At 41.9% G+C, this 19,417-nt stretch overlaps 1 protein-coding gene across 1 annotated transcript in view; it reads left to right on the top strand.

The window, feature by feature from the left end:
- The window catches only part of LOC130707369 (ELKS/Rab6-interacting/CAST family member 1-like), a 467,400-nt gene that overhangs the window by 120,597 nt on the left and 327,386 nt on the right, over positions 1–19,417 (top strand).

Genomic DNA, 19,417 nt, shown 5'->3' with positions numbered 1-19,417 from the left:
CTAGATGGGTGACTGTGGTATCTTGTTAGTGGATGCTACTTTGCTTTACATTTTTATACATATGTTCTTCTCACCTTACCCCCAACTGCTCCCTTCCCCTTACCCGTTTCTTGTATACGCTTCCAGGCACAGTTTACATATACACAGGCAAATACGTATTCTCTTTTTTTCTGTTTACCTCTTTCTGTGTTCTTCCATAAACATTTTATGCATAATCCATATAAAGCAAAAATGTTTCTCTAAACACAAATGTTACCATTCCTTTATTTCCCTTTCCTTTCCTTTCCTTTTTTCCCCATTAATATATTTTGAAACTTCTTCCGGGGCTTCTTCATTGTTACCAACAGCACCTGTGTGGATGTGCTACGGTTTATTACAAGGTTTCCACTGATGGACAGTCTGCTTAAAGTTTCTGCTGTTATGTAAAATGATGCTGCATTTTAAAAATGTGCATATTTAGTTTATTCATATGTGAAGTATATTTCTAGGTAAATTACTTAAAGTAGAATTGCTGGGTGCAAGGATATGCATTTGTAATGTTGGTGGATTTTGCCAAGTCACAAGTACATTGGTTAGAACCCAAAGGTTGTTTCAAACTAATGCACGTTTTATTTTTAACTAGATAAACATTAAAAAAAGTTTTTAATAACTGTGAACAGGGGTTTGAAGTTAGAAATAATGCCTCATTATCCTGGAATAATCATAGTTTGTAAAAATAGAGTGGCAGCACTTATGTTAGCCACTTTATATCTGTAATCTTGTTTAATCCTTGCAACTTTTTGGTAGTGGATTTTAGATCTTGATTGCTCTGTTATAATCAGTGGCTAAATTTTTAGGCCATGACACATAATAAGAAATATATGTTACATTCATCTGTGTCAACGTATAGTATACATGCTTAGAGGTACAGCTAAAACAAAATTTTCACAAAATATACTCTGAACTATCTTCTCCCATTTCTTAAAGGAAATAGAAAAATGTTAAGTCCCAATCCATTAAGTTATTTCAGTACTCACTAATAAAACACTTTTATACCTTGGTATCCATTCTCCCATGCTCCCCTTTCCCGCCCCCAAAACAAAAACAAGCCCCAAACCAACAAAGTCCGAGACATATTACATCATAAGGGAGGTTCAAATTTGTACAAATTTGTTTAGCTAAAAAAGTGGTAGCTTCAGGTTTTGTCACAAGGTTGGTCTTATTCCAAAATGCAGCTTTTCCCATGACAACAACTTTCCTGTTGGGAGAATTAGTAGTATGTGTTGAAGCTTTTTGACACTACAGGACATCATACAAATATGACATGTATTATGCTTTGTCTAGTCTCTTTGCCTTTCGCCGTGGAGGGCCAGTGGAGTAGGCTCTAGAGGGCCGGTAATTGTGCTCTTTTTAGTACACTAGCTGCCTCACTAATTTGTCATGTTATAGACTTTGATTTGTCTTAAAACAGTTATCAAATAGGTAGCACAGGTACTTTCCAAACTGGTTTAGATTATTATTGCTTCTTTTAAGATAATGCCTCTATACCTGTCATTTTCAGTGCTTAGAGCCTTCAGTGCTTTCTGCCTACTTATTTTGTTGTAGAAGTTGCTGCACTAACATCATTAGACTCAACGTTCGTGATGTGTTTCCTGGACCATTGTTTGCTGATAAAATAGAAATAGCTTTAATTTTTGGATCCACATAAAATAAACCAGAAAACACAGTAAGTTTAGAGGCAGTTAAAGGTTCTCAAGAGAGCTATAGTTATTTGTATTATGGCTTTCCTTTCTTGAGGTGCAAACATCCCCTTGCTCCAGGATTCTATGAGCAAGCTTGATTTTCAGGTGGTTGACAGAGGGGAGCTGGCTGAGTGCGAGACTGGGGGTTGAGGGAGCAGAGTGAACTCTGATGAGCTGGGCTGTGGTGATATGGTGGCTTCCGGAGGCCGTGTGAAAGGTGATGAGCCGCACGGACAGGCTGTAGAAGGCACCATCTGTGGAGTAGATCATGTAGGAGATCTGGGAGAAGAGCGCCAGGGTGGAGATGAAATGGCCCAGACAGTGGTGACTGTGGAGGCCGCATATCTGGCGTTTGTTGTACTACAGGATGTTGGTGATGGCCGGTACACGTCCACAGCAGTGATGCAGAGATGCACACAGCACGTGATTCCAGAAGACAGCCAGATGTCACATAGGATTTGGCCAAAGTTCCAGGTGTGGGTGATGGTATATGTGATGCAGATGGCTATGACCAAGATGAAAGCCAAGAGATTGGTCTTGGCCAGGGAGCCAGTGAGATAGTTGGCTGGCGTGTGGAGCTTCCTGGTAAGGAAGACGGTGAGAAGCACAAAGGCTTTGGTGAAGACTTTGGTCCATGTGATGATGGAAAGGACCTCAGCAAGAGAGATCTTGAGTTCCTGGAAGGTCCCGGATCCCAAGCCTCTGGGGTTTCTGCAGCATTCAGGATCTGTTAGAGGCCCCCAGGAAGAGGCCTTCTGCCGACGGGTTTGGAGGGGGCATTCTAGGTGGCTCTCTCCGTACTCATAGCTCCTTCTTCCACAGTTGTCTTCCCCACAGAACAAGGGCGTCCTTCCATTTCACACTGGAGGGCGACATTTATCACATGAATAGACACAGTGAAAAGACCCCAGGTCTTACTTGTATTAAGAACACAGAGGTGACTCAGCTGTAATCAAAGATTGTTCTAACTCAGACGAATCCCAAGGTTTCTCACTCTTCTGGAACTCTGGTAGACACATGCTGAATTTGTTAGATAATCACCAGGTTACCCACCAGTGTGGACAGAGCTCTGCAGGTCTTGCTTTTGGCCTTTGGGCTCTTTCCAAAGGCTTGAGGCTCTTACTGTTTGGTGATGTATTCAGAATTTCCCCCACTCTTTTCTATTTTGAGAAGATTCTGGATTTCAGGTTGTCTCCTGGGAACTTTTAAAGCTAGAGCACCAGCCGATTAAGAGAAGCAGTTCAGTCAACAGCCCACAGTTTTCCCAGAGTAATCTTGACACATAATGAGGTACTTGTTTTGGTTCCTTTTCCACTGATCATTTCTGAGCCGGGAGAGAGAAATGTTCCAGTTCCCAAGACTTGGAGAATGCGTGAGTGCGGAGAACACAAACAAATGGCTCGCTGTGAGCTCCCCAAGAGGAGCACGGGGTCAGCAGCCCCGCCCTGGCCACACGAGTGCTGTGTTTGCTGTGGTGCGGCCCTTCCCCCTTCCTCCTTGCTTGTCACCTGGTTTTGTCCCACCTTAACTACAACCCCCAGCCGAGCACCTTCCGCCGGGCTCTTCCCTTCCCTATGCCTTTGAGATACCCCCTATTGCTTTCTTTTTGTTGTTGTTAAATTAACAGACTTTATTTTTAGGGCATTTTCCCATTTACTCCCTGCCCACAGTTTCCCGTTATTAACATCTTGCATTGGTGTGGTACATGTGTTAAAATTGATGAACCGATATTGGTACATTATTATTAACTAAAGTCTGTAGCTTACAGTAGGTTTCACTCTTTGTCTTGTACAGTTCTGTGGGTTTTGCTGAATGTATAATGACATGAATCCACCATTACAGCGTCATACAGAGTATCTTCACTGGCCTAAAGATCTCCGTGTTCTACCTATTCATCGCTCTCCCAGCTCGCTACCACGGATGTTTTTACTGTTTACAGTTTTGCCTTTTCCAGAATGTCATGTATTTGGAATCATACAGTATGCACCCTTTCCAGGACTTGTTTCTTTTACTTACTATATGCATTTAAAATTCCTCCATTTCATTTCATGGCTTAATAACTCACTTCTTTTTATCGCTGAATAATATTCTGCTGTCTGATGTACTATAGTTTGTTTATGTAATTACCTGCAGAAGGACATCTTGGTTGCTTCCAATTTTTATCAATTCTGAATAAAGCTGCTATAAACATTCCCATACAGGTTTTTGTGTGGGCACAAGTTTTTAACTCATTTGGGTAAATACCTAGGAGCATGATGGCTGGATATATGGTTAGACTATGTTTAGCTTGTGGAAACTTCCCCTATATTGCTTTTTGTTTGTTCGTTTGTTTTTGACTGCGTCAGGTCTTAGTTGCAGCACATGGGATCTTTCGTTGCGGCGCACAAGCTTTTCGTTGCGGCGCGCGGGCTTCTCTCTAGTTGTGGCATGTGGGTTTTCTCTCCCTAGTTGTGGCGCATGGGCTCCAGAGCGCATGGGCTCTGTAGTTTGCAGCACACGGGCTCTCTAGTTGAGGCACGTGGGCTTAGTTGCCCCGTGGCATGTGGGATCTTATTCCCCCGACCAGGGATCGAACCCATGTCCCCTGCATTGGCAGGTGGATTCTTAACCACTGCGCCACCAGGGAAGTTCCAAAAATATCTACTTTCTTGCTTAATATTTATTTAAATTTGAGTGCATGTTGAGCATTTTTTCATAGGGTTTTCTTCGTTTTGAAGCTACATATTCATGTCGTTTCTACATTTTTCTGTTAGATGGTTTATTTTTTTTCCCTTATTGATTTATAGGGGTTCCCTAGTAAGTGAATTGGCCTCTTTCCTCATGTTTTGCAAATATATTTTCTTGTTTGTCATTTTCTTTTTTACTTCCTTTATGGTATTTGTTTTAGAATTTATGTGTCAAATTTAGTTGTCCTTTCCTCTGTGTCCTCTCAATTTTCAGTCATGCTCAGAAAGTCCTTATGCCCACCAAGGTTATTAAGTCATTCACGCATGCTTTCTTCTGGTACATTTAAAGTTTCTTTTTTCTTTATACCTAAAAATTGTTTTATAAAATTTATATATTGGCTTTAATGATTCAGCTTTTTCTTTTTCTATGTGGCCAGTCATCATTATAATATTTATTAAATAATCTACCTTTTTCCTCCTGATTTGAAACGCCAAAAATAAATTGTCGTTTAAATCTGGGCCTGTTTCTGGTCTGTTCCATTTATCTGCCTCTGTTTCTTTGACTGCTTTTTATGAAAAATACTTAGTTTGTTTATAATCCCCCTTCCTGATTTTTGTTGGTAAGCTTTGTTGTCTTTTGCTGAGTCCACAGTGCTTTTCATATTTACATTGTGTTGCTTTTCGAAGGGGAAAAAGTCTTTTCTGTAATCATGATTCATATTGTTTAGCCTTTATTTCTGTGTTTAAGTGAATTTAATGTTTACCACTGTTTGTAGCACCATGGCTTACCTGTTCCCAAGATTTACATTTCATTTAATTCTTGGTTCCCCAAGAACTCCTTTGAACACTTTTTCAAGAGTGGTCCTGGCTGCTTGCTTGTTTGTATTTTTTTAAAGTGTACCTTTTTATTTAAGATTTTTTTTTTTTTTTTTTGGATGTGGACCATTTTTAAAGTCTTTATTGAATTTGTTACAGTATTGCTTCTGTTTGATGTTTTGGTTTTTTGGCTGCGAGGCATGTGGGATTTTAGCTTCCTGACCAGGGATTGAACCTGTACCTCCTGCATTGGAAAGTATAGTCTTAACCACTGGACAGCCAGGGAAGTCCACTGGGTGCTTGCTTGTTGACCATGCATTTATATTATCTTTTTACATTTTATAATTTAATTATTTGTGAGATTCAAAAAGCATAGAGAATAACATAATAAGTAATGGTAATTACTCAACTTGGGAAGTAAAATTTCAAACAGAGTCAAAGTTCTTTGGCATATCTTTTCTTGAGAGTATTCCCCTCCATTCTCTCGCAGAAATAAACGCTTGCTTTGGTGTTTATGCATGCACCCGTATCTTAGGTCAGGATGCATGTTTTCGTACAACCTGTGTATGTGTTAATAAAATTTATATAAGAGGAAATATACATGGCAAATAAATATGAAAAGTTATGTACCCTCACTGTAATCAGTGGAATGTAAAATAAGACCAGATTAAGAAACCATTTTATACTTAGCATTGTAAGCTGTGTTCGCAAAAATTAAGAAGTCTGACAGTATCAGGTGTTGGTAAATGTGGCAACTGAATTTCTCACACAGTGCTGTTGGGTTTTTAAATAGGTACAACTATTTTGGAAAGCACTTACTAAACATAAGGGTACCCTGCCAGATACATATACTGTAGATGAACTCCAGGATGTATGTAAGAATGCTCATAGTAACCTTGTTTGGATTAAGGAAAAAACCAAAACAGAACTGAGGAAATACTTTGCAAATGTTTACTGACAGAATGATTGAGTTAGTAAGTTATGGTATAGTCACACAGTGGAATATATTATTCTTTTCGTTTTAGGGCAAGGGAATATTTAGGATAAAAATTCAGCAAAGTTATTTCTTCTGGAGGTAGGGAAGGGAAGAGGGTTGGGATAAGGAAGAATATATGAGTATCTTAAGTAGTTCAGGTAATTCTCATTCTTACGATGGGTAATGCGTTTGTGTGTAATTTAACATACTTCATAACATATAGATACATATTTATATTTGAAATATATTTAAAATACCTGGAGGCAGATTTACTTCTGTTTAATTTGCTGGTACATGGGTGCTTATTATATACTTTATATGTTTCCTTTTGTTTGATTATGAATAATAAAAATGCCTAGAAAAAACCTTCTCTGTACCTACATATCTATCTTCATTGAGAAAGACTTTTTCCTGTGTTTTACTTTAAATTCATTCCTAATTTTATAATTGTGAAATTAGAACCACCTTCCTCTAGAAGTTTATTTGTATATTTTGAAACAATGTCTGATGCAGATGTAGAGTCTCATTTGATAAAGCCCAGCTGTTCGTTTGATGAAAATTTCCTACAAAGTCTGGCAAATGGATTTATTCAGCTTATGGTCAGATATGTCCAATTAAGATGCATGAATGGCTTGGACAGTTTTGACCCTCTTTCCTTGAACCAGAATTTGGCTACTTATCGTATTTGCTGGTTAAGATTAGCTTGGGCCGTATTGAACAAGTGTAATCCTCCTTCAGCAGGATGATTTTTTAGATATTGGGAGCCTATATTTGACAGCCCCCAAATCTTATTTTCCTCGGTGAAATATTGCTGTTCCTCCCATTATTCTTACTTGCCCTGATTAATTTTTCTGATGGCAGTTGTTTTTCTACACTCATTTTTCCTCCATACTTGTACTCTTTGGAATTTTGGATCTAGTTGCAAGAGAGATGATTAGAAGGTGATTAATGTTCTGTTCTTGGCCCTCCCTGAAATGTGGTATTGGGAAAACTCACTAACCCTCAGTTTCCTCTACCCTCAGTAGACAGGGTATAATAGTTACTTTGGGGGGGGTTGTTAAATGATGTAATGTGTATAAAAGCACCTTGGAACCCATGAAGTGTTATATACCATGCATATATTAATAGGTGTTAAAATTGTTTGTTCTTTATTACATTTTACTTTGCTAAATTCAGCCAATGACTCTAATCTTTAAGAATCTTTTGAAACTTGATTTATTTAGTCTGTTTATCTCCTTCAGTTTTATGCCTTCAACCCTTATGAATATATTCTTTTTTTAAAAAAACTAAATTTATTTATTTATTTTTGGCTGTGTTGGGTCTTTGTCGCTGTGCATGGGCTTTCTCTAGTTGCGGCGAGCGGGGGCTACTCTTTGTTGCTGTGCACAGGCTTCTCATTGCGGTGGCTTCTCTTGTTGTGGAGCACGGACTCTTCCGGAACGCGCTTTCTCTTGGCAGCATGTCTAGGGACTGGCTTCTCTGCTTGCACCTTTGCTGGCGTGGCCAAAGGAACTGCTGCTGCAAAGAAAATCAGAACTCATCAGTCACTTCTGCTGTACAGTCTCCTGCCAGAATTTCCCTCTCTCATGTCTCTCCCAGTTTCTGGCTGAAGACCTTTAATCGACTTGACATCCAAAACACAGCCTTGGCCCATCACCTCTGTGAGTCCCTAGAGAAGGGACACTGGCTGCAAAAGCAATTCCTAGAGCCTACGGCTGCAGCACATGAGGAAGTCTCTTCACCGTTTCCAGGGAAAACAGTAGAACCCGAAAGTCATTGCAACCGTGAGCCTCTCCATCTCTCCCTTCCACAACAGAGAAAACATTTCTTGCAGTCTGTCACTTCTGAGGCTTTAATGGAAATGTCTTTCAAGTTTTGGAAAAAAATAATCTAATATAAATTGGTGAAGAACCCCTCCCACCTTGGCAACCCCTCTTGGGCCCCATTTATACTGCCTGTTTCGACCACACTGAACTCTAGCCCTCTGATACTTTTATGTAGATTAGAACAAGGCCAAGTACTGAGGCAGAGTGATCAGGAGACTGAGAACCGCGTTCTGGGTACCAAGTCTAGGCTCACATCAACCCAGCCTCCTGGGACACCATCTCCTCAGCCCTCCAGTCTCATTAGCACTTCAACAGCCCTCTTGGTGCTTCCGGTCTTCCCATCAATATGGCACCACCCTCTCCCCTAGTACTCAGCAGCTCAGGATGGGATGTGTGTGAGGGCACCGATAGAGATGTCTCCATGACAGCACAGAGGTGCCTGGGTTTGAAGGTGTGTTTCAAGAGTGGCCCTCTTCCTCAAACTGCTCCATTTACCATTTGCCAACAAAAATGCACTTGTCTTTTGCTAAGAGGCCAATCAGGAAAGGGTCTGAATGGAAGCATCTGTAGCCCAAAGGGGAAGCTACATTTATAAAGATCAGGACCATCCTGCACACTTGTCCAGGGATGACCTTTCACTTGTCCTCAGCAGTGAGCACTGTGGGTCCCTGAAGGTGTCCCAGGTCACTGGTATTACTTACAGCTGGGAACGCGCTCAGGTATACGTAGTGGGCAAACCCCACAGGAACATGAGGCAGCCAGGTGAGGTTGTGTGGACACCATGCCTCCGGGCGGTCTCGGTGTACCTGCCGCACTGCCCACCCATGGAACAGAGCACAGGTCTGAGTTAATATAGACGATCCAGTCACACATTCTCACTCAGACAACCAAAGAGATTGGTATCTGGTGGAGAACTGTCAGGGAAGTTTCTCAGGGCAGCACGTTGGCAGTTACGCGGCCATGGAAACTGTTAGAAGGCCGGTGAGGTCATCACTACCCAGTGAGGTCATGATAAGGAACGTGTGACTTGGGGGTCAGGCTTCAGGAGGAGGGGCAGTTTTGTGGAGGAGATCAGGGGGGAGGCAGAGGTACTCTACCTGGCCCCTCACACCTGGGCCTCCCCACCCATGCCCTAGTCTAGCAGACACCCCACATGGGGCGTGCCGGTGGGCTGGCACAGCCCCAGGGGCCCCAGGAGGGCAAGAGAGACCCACTTTCTGAGATTGCCAGTGACACACCCATAGTCCGGATATTATCCGTAACGATTACTAAGGTGGTTTATCTCCCTCCACTTTTACTAAGAAAAGGAGTAAGTAATTGAAGACTCGAAGTCATTTTTACTGAGGTTCTTTGTTTTGTTTTTTTTTCTTCAAAATACTAAATGTAAAGTCTGCAGGGCGTATATAGGTGTTCAACGTTTTTCCAGATTTTATGTTTTTGGTGTTTTGTAAAAAATTTTTATTTATTTATTATGTTTATTTTTGGCTGTGTTGGGTCTTCGTTTTTGTGTGAGGGCTTTCTCCAGTTGCGGCGAGTGGGGGCCACTCTTCATCGCGGTGCGCGGGCCTGTCACTATCGCGGCCTCTCTTGTTGCGGAGCAGAGGCTCCAGACGCTCAGGCTCAGTAGTTGTGGCTCACGGGCCCAGTTGCTCCGCGGCATGTAGGATCTTCCCAGACCAGGGCTCGAACCCGTGTCCCCTGCATTGGCAGGCAGATTCTCAACCACTGCGCCACCAGGGAAGCCCCTTTACTGAGGTTCTTAATACCTTCCTCACAAGGGTGGACAAAACTCTCAGCTTTTTGTATTGAGTGCAGATGTCTCTATTCTTGCCCATTTCAGAGTCCTCCTCACTCAAAATCTAGGTTTTGTCGATCTTTAGTACCCTGTCTCTCATCTTATCTCAGATTATTCTGTGGTAAGATGGTGCAAACTATGTATTTACTAACTGGAGAGAATTCAAGTCCCCGGAGCTGTTGTAGCTCAAAATTCTGTTTTTTGTTTTTTTGTTTTTTGTTTTCAAAATTCTGTTTTAAGTGGAGTCATTTTCTGTGCTTTCCTTTCATGCTGTCTGCAAAATGCCTGTTTCTGTCCTCCTTGAGATCCAGGTTTACAGCGCTCTCCTTTTTCTCATTCTGGGGTCTCTATGTTTGTGGCATCTCTGAGGGCCCATGTTCTGTTGAGGCTGAATTTGATACCTGGGGCGGGGGAGGGGGGGGGGGGAAAGCAACTTCCAGATGGGTCAACCTAGAAAAGGATCCCCCATCGTGTAGAAATTTAAAAACGGGCAAAATACCTGTCCTATCAGACACTATGATTTGCCCCCTCTGTCTGACGCAGCCCAGAGCTTCGTCATTTAATTCACACCTATCTACTGTGAAGGCCCAGCCAACAAGATCATTTTGGAGCCCTGAGTGGGTGCCCAGAATGGATGGGAGGGCTGAGGTAACCAGAACTCTGCCTTTTTTATGGAGAGGTGTTAGGGCATCTTCTTTTCAAAGTGACACATTCCCAACCCATCCAACTCACGTAGAGGAACAAAACCACTGTCACCAGCCAAAGGGAGAAAAACATGGGGCTGCAGAGGAAGAGGGATCTTGTGGGGACTCTTGTATTATTCATCCACGTGCAAGTATGAGCTCCAGATTTGATAAGACATGCAGTCTGATCAAAAGTCATGCAATTAATGATTTCTTTCAAAAATCAAAGAACTCTTTGATTCTTCATTTTAATGTAACTTTGACCTCTTTTCTTTCCATGTCATAAAAGAGGCCTTGACTAAGCTAAACATGCTCTCTCTCCGTGCCTGCAATGTATCAGAAAGCATCCTCAGTTACTTTCACAGGCAGTGGAGAACTCCTTAATTTTTCTCTGACGACAAGAGCTCCCTTTGAGCCTGGGCCAGAGGTGAGCAAGAGATTCTGATTCTGGAAAGATGTAGAAAAATGAAGTTCCTTTTGCCAGAGGTTCTGGGTGAGCATTGTTGATGTATGACTGTTAGCAGTCTTACCCTCCTTCCACCTATTCTTCCTTTTCTGCATGGTGGACTGTCCTTTAGTTTTGGGGGTACAGTATTGGGGAAAAAAGGAAGGGGAGGCTAGAGGTAAGTAGGCTAGTGGCGGGGATTTTGTGCACGAATATTTGAAGAAGGAAGTGTGGGAGCAAGTGCTGTGGTAAGACGGGAAAGGGAGAATTAAAAAAAAAAAAATCTGTGATCCATAAATCCCCTTCAAAGACTCTAAGCAAAGTACTTAAATTATTTTACAATTACTTTTTGGTTACTACTCTGCAGTATAAAACACAATAAGTTCACTTTTTATCGTGTCCCTGTGTCATTAGCATCATTTCAAAGACGTGTCTTAACGGCTGTATCGTGTACCATCCTTTATTTAACCAGCTCCCTTTTTTGGACAGTTAATTCAGTTATTTTGTTGTTTATAAATATATATATATATATATATATATATATATATATATATATATATATATATATATATATATATGATGGATATTTTTGTTTGTAATTCTGATTATGTCATTTTGTCAGTCAGGATAACTGATGGTAGCTGTACTAACAAACAACCTAAAATCTCAGTGGCTTAGCAGGTGTTGACTGAAAAAAATGCACAACTAAAAGTTGAGAATCATCTTTTTTTTGGTGGACTTGCTGAGGACTTAAGCCCGGGAGGCAGTGTCAGATCGCTCTGAGAGATTGCACTGAAGAGGGAAGGGAGGAACCAGGACATATAGGAGTTTTGCAAAAACAAAACAAAACAAAACGTTAAACCCCAAAACAACCAGGTAGTCGGAACATCAAAAGATTACTGTTAATGAAAGAAAAGCCAGACATCTCAAGTCAATGAATTTAGCATTTTTCTGTGTATGGGAAGAGGCAGGAGTCTGGGCTCATTGGAATCCTTCCTTTGATGTGCATTTGAACTCTCTAGAGCCAGCATCCTGCTTTTCTCCATCCTGAATCCCCTCCGGGTGCACCATCGGGGATGGCTGCCATGGCTGATGATGGCTTGATGGCTGCAACACTCTGTTGACTGATAGGGCAGGCGACATTCTTCATCCATACAGGTTCAAGTTTTCTTACTTGCTCGATTTACTGGCTAGGGTTGGAGTGGGAGACTCTGTTCTTTGCAGATGTGAGGGACTCAGGGTCCTTCAACGTTGTGGCGTCACCTTCCTCAGGTCCTCCGAGCCCCGGCGCTGGAAGAAGGGAGCTTGGAGAAGGCACGCACGCTCTTGGCCTCTTCTGCCCAGAGAGGACAGAGCCACTTCTGCGCATGGTCCACTGGTCAGGGCTCGTTCCAGGGCCCCACCCAGAGGCAAGGGGGCTGTCGAAGGGAATCTGGATGCAGCAAAGAGAAAGGGCCAATGGGTATTGATTAACAACTAGCCAAGGTCCTACCTACCTACCAATTCACTGTCAGATCTTTAGAATACAAAGGGTTACATTCCTGCAATCCTCCTCTAATTCGAGACAATTCTCCATTCATATTCTCTTTTGCTTAGAGCAACCTTGAGCTGGGTCTTCCCAGGCTCTTCTTTCTACCCCTACAGGCTGTGGTCTCCTCGGAAGCTTTGGTGGGATGCAGGCAGCATCTGGGAGAAGGCGCCTCGGAACTCACGTGCCCGCGTTGCCCAGGACCCCAATTCCTTCCACCTCTCGGATGCTGCTTTCTTTTCCCAGGGACAGAGCCAAGCTGTAATTGACTCCTTGGGTATTTCAAAGTCCCTGATCCCAAGACTGAAGGATGACTGCCTGCTGTTGTGAAAGGTTACCAAATTATCAGGACCTCTGATTGGGAGGGACAGTGGGAAGAGGGGAGGTGGTGTCAGGGGAAAGGCACTGACATTTCAAACTCAGCTGGCGACTCCAGCCCCTGGTAATGGCTTTAGTAACTTCCCAGCTGATCCCTGTGATTGAGCATCAGGACCATTGAATGCTAATTGAGTTGAAAAGCTTCCCCCTCATGTGCTAAAACTCTCAGGCAGTAAAAGGCTTCTGACCATGTCTGGAGTTGCGTGCTGGGGACAATGTGGTGGGTTGCCTCTGTCTACACTTAACTGCTGTTCGTCTTTCCGGCTTGACGGGGTAGGGTTGCTGTACATACACAGACTTTAAAATTATTTTTAAATTATTTTTTTAAACTGAAGAATGGTTGATTTACATTGTTGGTGGTTTCAGGTGTACAGCAAAGTGATTCAGTTATGCATACACACATACATACGTATACATACATACGTATATATATATTCTTTTCCAGATTCTTTTTCATTATCGTTTATTGCAAGATATTGAGTAATATTGAGCACAGTAATACTGTGCTCTACAGTAGGACCCTGTTGTTCATCTATTTTACATATATCATATATCTGTGTGTCTCTGTTAATCCCACACTCCTAATTTATCCCTCCCCTCACCCTTTCCCCTTCGGTAACCGAAATTTTGTTTTCTGTGTCTGTGGGTCTATTTCTCAAACAGACTTTTTTTTTTTTTTTTTTTTTAAGCAGATTGCACCTTGCTGTGGCTGGATCAATACTCTGGAGTAAGCTGTTTGCCCTCAAAACTGCTGGGGCCGCAGCCATGGAGCTGCAGGATCCCAACGGGGTCCTGACGTCCATCTGCTCTGTTTTTTTCAGGTGCGCTGAATCGACAGTCCTGAGTTTTGAAGTTTTCCTGGAGGGGACGTGAGGGGATTTCTCCAGGATCGATGGAACTCCTTTTGTGGTGCTTCAGTGCTTCCACCATGAAGCGCTCATTTCCCTATGCACGTCCCCCCGCCCCACCCCACTGTTTCCTTTACTCTCTCTCCTCCCACCCCCAATTCCCAGAAGAAGATCTAGGAATCAGGTCCAAACATAAGATCTTTGGAGAATCCTTGCGTGTGTTTTTTAAAATTTTTATTGGAGTATAGTTGATTTACAATGTTGTGTTAGTTCCGGGTGTACAGCAAAGTGAATCAGTTATACATATACATATAATCCACTCTTTTTTAGACTCTTTTCCCATACAGGTCATTACAGAGTACTGAGTAGAGTTCCCTGTGCTATACAGTAGGTCCTGATTAGTAATCTAGTTTATAGGTAGTGTTGTGTATATGTCAATCCCAATCTCCCAATTTATCCCTCTCCCCTCCCCACTTTCCCCCCCTGGTAACCATAAGTTTGTTTTCTACACTTGTGACTCTATTTCGAATCCTTGTGTTTTACTCTCGTCCTGAAACTAGATAAAGCCTAGTCATCAATCAACAGGTGAGGAAGTAGAGCCAGGCATTGGTTGAGTGTTGATGTTTCTGGTACAAGCTGACTCTCCGCTCATCATCCCACACCTTCATCAGCCATCATCATGCTGTCTGTCACCTCCTCTTCTCTGAAGAAGGCCCGGGCCATCTTTTGAAAATACAAAGTCCAGCATTGAGACCCTCCCAACTGAGAGAGCAGGAAGGGCCAGGGCTGCTGAGGTGCTCCCTGAACCCCACTCAGGGGATCTGTGTTGTTCCCACCTGGGTGTATTGTGTGGACCCCTAAAATTCCTCCAAACCTCTGCCTCTGCGCTTCCAGATTGCCCCTGAAAGAAATGAACAATAATCATAATACCCACCACGTACTGACCGCTGGTCTCTTGAGGGCTGCCTTGCCATTGGACAACATTTGTTGAGCTCCTGCTGTTTGCCAGACAGCGGGTACATGCTTTATGTGTGTTTAGCCCTTCTGACAACACTGTGATTTAGGACCTGTTAATATGTCTATTTTGCTGAAATGGAAACTGAGGTTCAGAGTGGTTAAATAACAAGGAAAAGTCCATGTTTTTACCCCCTACACTAATATATATGTATATTTGTGTATATATATTCTATACATGTATATTTAACATATATATGATGTTGACTGAAAAAAATGCACAACCTCAAAGTTGAGAAATATGTTTTATTGGGTGGGCAAAACTGAGGACTTAAGCCTGGGACACAGCCTCTCAGCTCTCTCTGAGGGACTGATCCAAAAAGGAGAGGGAGGAACCATCAACTATAGGAGTTTTTGCAACAAAGACCAGGTCATCGGAACATCGAAAGATTCCTGTTAATTAAAGAAAACCAGACATCTCGAGTTAATGAATTTTTAGTGTTTTTCTGTGTCTGGGAAGATGCAAAAGTCTGGGCTCACTGAAATCCTTCCTTTGATATGCACCTCAGCTATGTGGGCCAGTATCCTGTGCTTTCTCATCCTGAGTTCCCTCGGGGTGCACCATCAGGGGAGGCTGTGGCAGTTGACTGCTAGATGGTGGGCATCCTGTTTCCATCCTGAGTTTCCTCAGGGTTCACTCTTGGGGCGGCTATAATGTGATGGCTTGATGGCTGCAACATCCTTTGTTTACTGATATGGCAGGCAACATTTTTTCATTGACAATTATTTATATACAATAGACACTGTTCGTGTTACATATGTTATCTGTTTTACGTGCTACGTGTTTTTTAGACTCTTTGCAAAAAACCTTGCAAGGTAGGTGTTATTCTTTACATTTTGTGAAAAAGAAATTAAAGCCTCTAACAGGCTGAGAAATTTGTCATGTCACTACATCACGATTAACAAGTCAGTGAACAAGATTTTGAATCCAAGTAATCCTTTTGTGAAAACAAAACCCCCCCAAAAACAAAGAAACTATGTTCTTTCCATGCTCCAAAATATATTTTGGTCAAGTGACTTAAGAAACTCTCCCTTAAGCTTGTCTAAAGCAGAAAATAAGACAATAGTGCTTTACTGTAAATTATCAAAAGGCAGGATCAAGCAGGAATAATGAAAGGGAGCCTGAGGTTTCGGGTGATGAACCCACTGGCTAAATAGGCCCCTGGAAACAGACCCACTTTTTTTTTTTTTTAATTAATTTGTATATTTGTTTATTGACTGTTTTCCTCCAATAGAATGTAATCTTTTTTTTTTTAACATCTTTATTGGAGTATAATTGCTTTACAATGGTGTTAGTTTCTGCTTTATAACAAAGTGAATCAGCTATACATATACATATATCCCCATATCTCCTCCCTCTTGCTAGCTCATGATTTAGGACCCACGCACAGGAGAATTCAGGCTGCATTAATATAAAAATATGACTTGCAGCCCTGGAGATGTGGCTTCAGAGGAAATGATGACTTAATGCTTGTGATCTGTAAGAATGTTGGTGTTTTGGGTCAAATAACCTATGCATTTTCTCAAGGGAGGTAGGTTTGGGGAAAAAAGGCAATAATTAAACTGAACATACCAACAAGGAAAAAATAATTTAACTGTTATGATGACTCATTTAGTTGGCAGCTTCAGGTAATGAGGTGCTCTGGATTAATTTTCCTGAGAGCAGAAACATATCCCTTTAAATGATGAAGCATGTTATCTTCATCAATCTTTGAAGAAAATATTTACGAGGTACATTTTATATTCTCTTTTGTCAGTAGTAGTCTTGACAATTTGTAGGACTAGAGACATAGTTTTGTTTTGTTTTTTTTAAAGAGTTTAAAGAACTATTTGATCTTTGAAAATCATGTTACGTCGTTGGTCCCCAGTGTTTTCATCTACAGTATGTGAACTTTGGGTTAGATGATCATCAAGGTTCCTTCCATCTCTAATATTCTCTAAGTAAAGGGCTCTTGTGCACAATAAAATTTAAAACATAAGAATCATCGAGGGGGCTTGTTAAAAATGCAGATTCTGGGCTTCCCTGGTGGCGCAGTGGTTAAGAATCTGCCTGCCAATGCAGGGGACACGGGTTCGAGCCCTGGTCTGGGAAGATCCCACATGCCGCGGAGCAACTAGGCCCGCGAGCCACAGCTACTGAGCCTGCGCGTCTGGAGCCTGTGCTCCCAACAAGAGAGGCCGCGATAGTGAGAGAGGCCCGCGCACCGCGATGAAGAGTGGCCCATGAAGAGTGGCCCCCGCTTGACGCAACTAGAGAAAGCCCTCGCGCAGAAACGAAGACCCAACACAGCCAAAATAAATAAATAAATAAATTTAAAAAAAAAATGCAGATTCTTAGGTATCATTGTTGGAGGTTCTGATTCAGTTGGTTTGAGTGAGGCAAGAGAACCTGTATCATAAATGGGTGCATACCCATGGCCATTTTGATGACCTCATTTTGAGAAACTGATTTCTCTTTCCAGCCTCAGATAACAGATGTCATAACCATTTTTGGCCACCAGGGTACCGTTGCTGCCCTGCCCTCAGTGGTGTGAAGTTGTAAGGGGCTGACCAGACCCAGAGGCCTGTGCTTTGATAGTTTGCTTCTGATCCCATCCTCAGTATTAACTGTCACTTAGTTAATGTAGCTGCTGAGGAAAACCAGATAATCGAGCTGCAAATTAGGTGCCCTGCATTTGTACCTATGCGTCATTAAGTTTTCATCTCAGGCTGGGTAGGGGCGAGGGGAGGACTTCCATTTTCTCCTGTAGTCTAAAGTGCATAAATGAGCCACGGCTATCTTAGACCCTGTTTGGAGGTCTCTTACTCTTTGTTCGCGTTCTTTGTCATCCTAAGAGTCAAGTTTCTGGAAGGGCGACATCAGGAGAAGTGGCAGATTTCTGTGTAAATATGTTAACATTTCATAGTGAGGTTTGGGGTCAGGGCTGTCCCTGACTTCTCTTTTAAATTTCTTTATTTTTTAAACAATTTTATTGATGTATAATTCACATGCCATACAATTGACTCTTTTGAAGTATATGCAATTCAGTGGTTTTTAGTAAAATCTGTGAATTTGTAGAGTTGTATGCACCTATCATGTAATCTAATTTTTGAACATTTCCATTACCCTCCAAAAGAAACCTTGTGCCTATTTGGAATCACTCTCATTCCCACCCCCAGACCCATTCAACTGATAATTTACTTCTTACCTCTATAGATTTGCCTTTTGTAGACATTTCATATAAATGGGATCATACCGTATGTGGTCTCTTGTGTCTAGCTTCTTTTATTTAGCGTAATGTTTTTGAGGTAATGCAGTAGCATGTATCATATTGCCAAAGAATATTCTATAGTATGGATATACTACATTTTATTCATCCATCCACCAATTAATGGACATTTGGTTTGTTTCCACGTTTTCGCCGCTCTGGCTGATGTGTGCATGTAGTTTTAATTTCACTTGGGTGGTTACCTAGGGGTAATTACCTGGGTCATATGATGAATCAGTGTTTCAAAGTAGCAGTTTCGAATGTGACAATTCCACCAGCAAAGCATGAGGGTTCCAGTTTCTCCATATCCTTGCCAACACGTGTTATTATTGGATACAAGTCCTTGATTGGATATATGATTTTCAAATATTTTTTCCTAGTTCATGGCACGTCTTTACTTTTGTAATGGTGTCTTTTGAAATGCATTATTTTTTATCTGAATGAAGCCCAGCTTATTTTTTTCTTTTATCAATATACTTTTTGGTGTCATAGCTAAGAAATCTTCGCCTGACCCAACATCAGTGTCTTGATGCTTACCTAAAATCTTGTAGGCTTTGTTCAATAGGAAGTGACCAGTGACACCTACTATTGAGTGCCTTGTTTAAACAGATGAAAGATGAATATGCACGTTGTGGCCTGAACCTACTCTACTGAAAGCTTGCCGACAGTTTTCCGAAGGTCGTGAAGGTGCCGCAGCCAGACTGGACTCCTCCATCACCATGCCATGGCCTTCTGAGCATCTCTTCCTCATCTTAGTGCCTGCCAGCAGCAGAGGAAGGAGAACATAGGTCTTTCATGTACCTTTTTGTACTATGAGGTAGCACTGTGCTCTCCTTACTTTTTCAGAGCCTTAGGTAGAGGACCCTACCCTGAGGTGCCACAGCTGGAGGAACACAGCCCTTCTCTTTCTATAGGTTTTAGAGTGAGATATCGGGACAGTAGCTCACTCTCAGGCAACAAAAAACCCAACAAAAAACCACCCACTACCTTAGGGTTTTGTCCTAAGAATATGCTGGTTGCAGCCTCTGTAGGTAGACGCCAGGCGTCCCTGAGAGCTTCTGATAGACTTGATACTTCTCCCCAATCCTGTTGTGTCTCTCCTGCTTTCCTAAAATACTAAGTAGTTTGTGTCCACTTTCAGTTCTGGCTTTTTCCCACTGCGTTTAGACTGGGAGAAACGTTATCAAATCCCAGCTTCATGAATGCCTGATTATCACTTGTAACTTTGGTCTCTTGAGCCTAGAAGGCATCTCTTGTGTATAAATGACACTGGACGTTAATATGCACCCTAAACTTGAATACAGTGCACATCTAGTAACAGCTTGTATAAAACGTGTTACTCCCCGAAGTAGTCCTAACACCTTATAATTGAAAAAGTGAGTTATAATTGACCAAATGCTTTCACAAATAGGATCCCTTTTGATCCTCACATCTCTGTGGGGAATTACTGCTCCTTTTTTTAAAAAAACTAAT

The sequence above is a fragment of the Balaenoptera acutorostrata genome, chromosome 2 (genome assembly GCF_949987535.1).
Source record: "Balaenoptera acutorostrata chromosome 2, mBalAcu1.1, whole genome shotgun sequence".
Lineage (NCBI taxonomy): Eukaryota > Metazoa > Chordata > Mammalia > Artiodactyla > Balaenopteridae > Balaenoptera > Balaenoptera acutorostrata.
The sequence above is the reverse complement of the archived record's forward strand: the minus strand, read 5'-3'. Positions and strand labels throughout refer to the sequence as shown.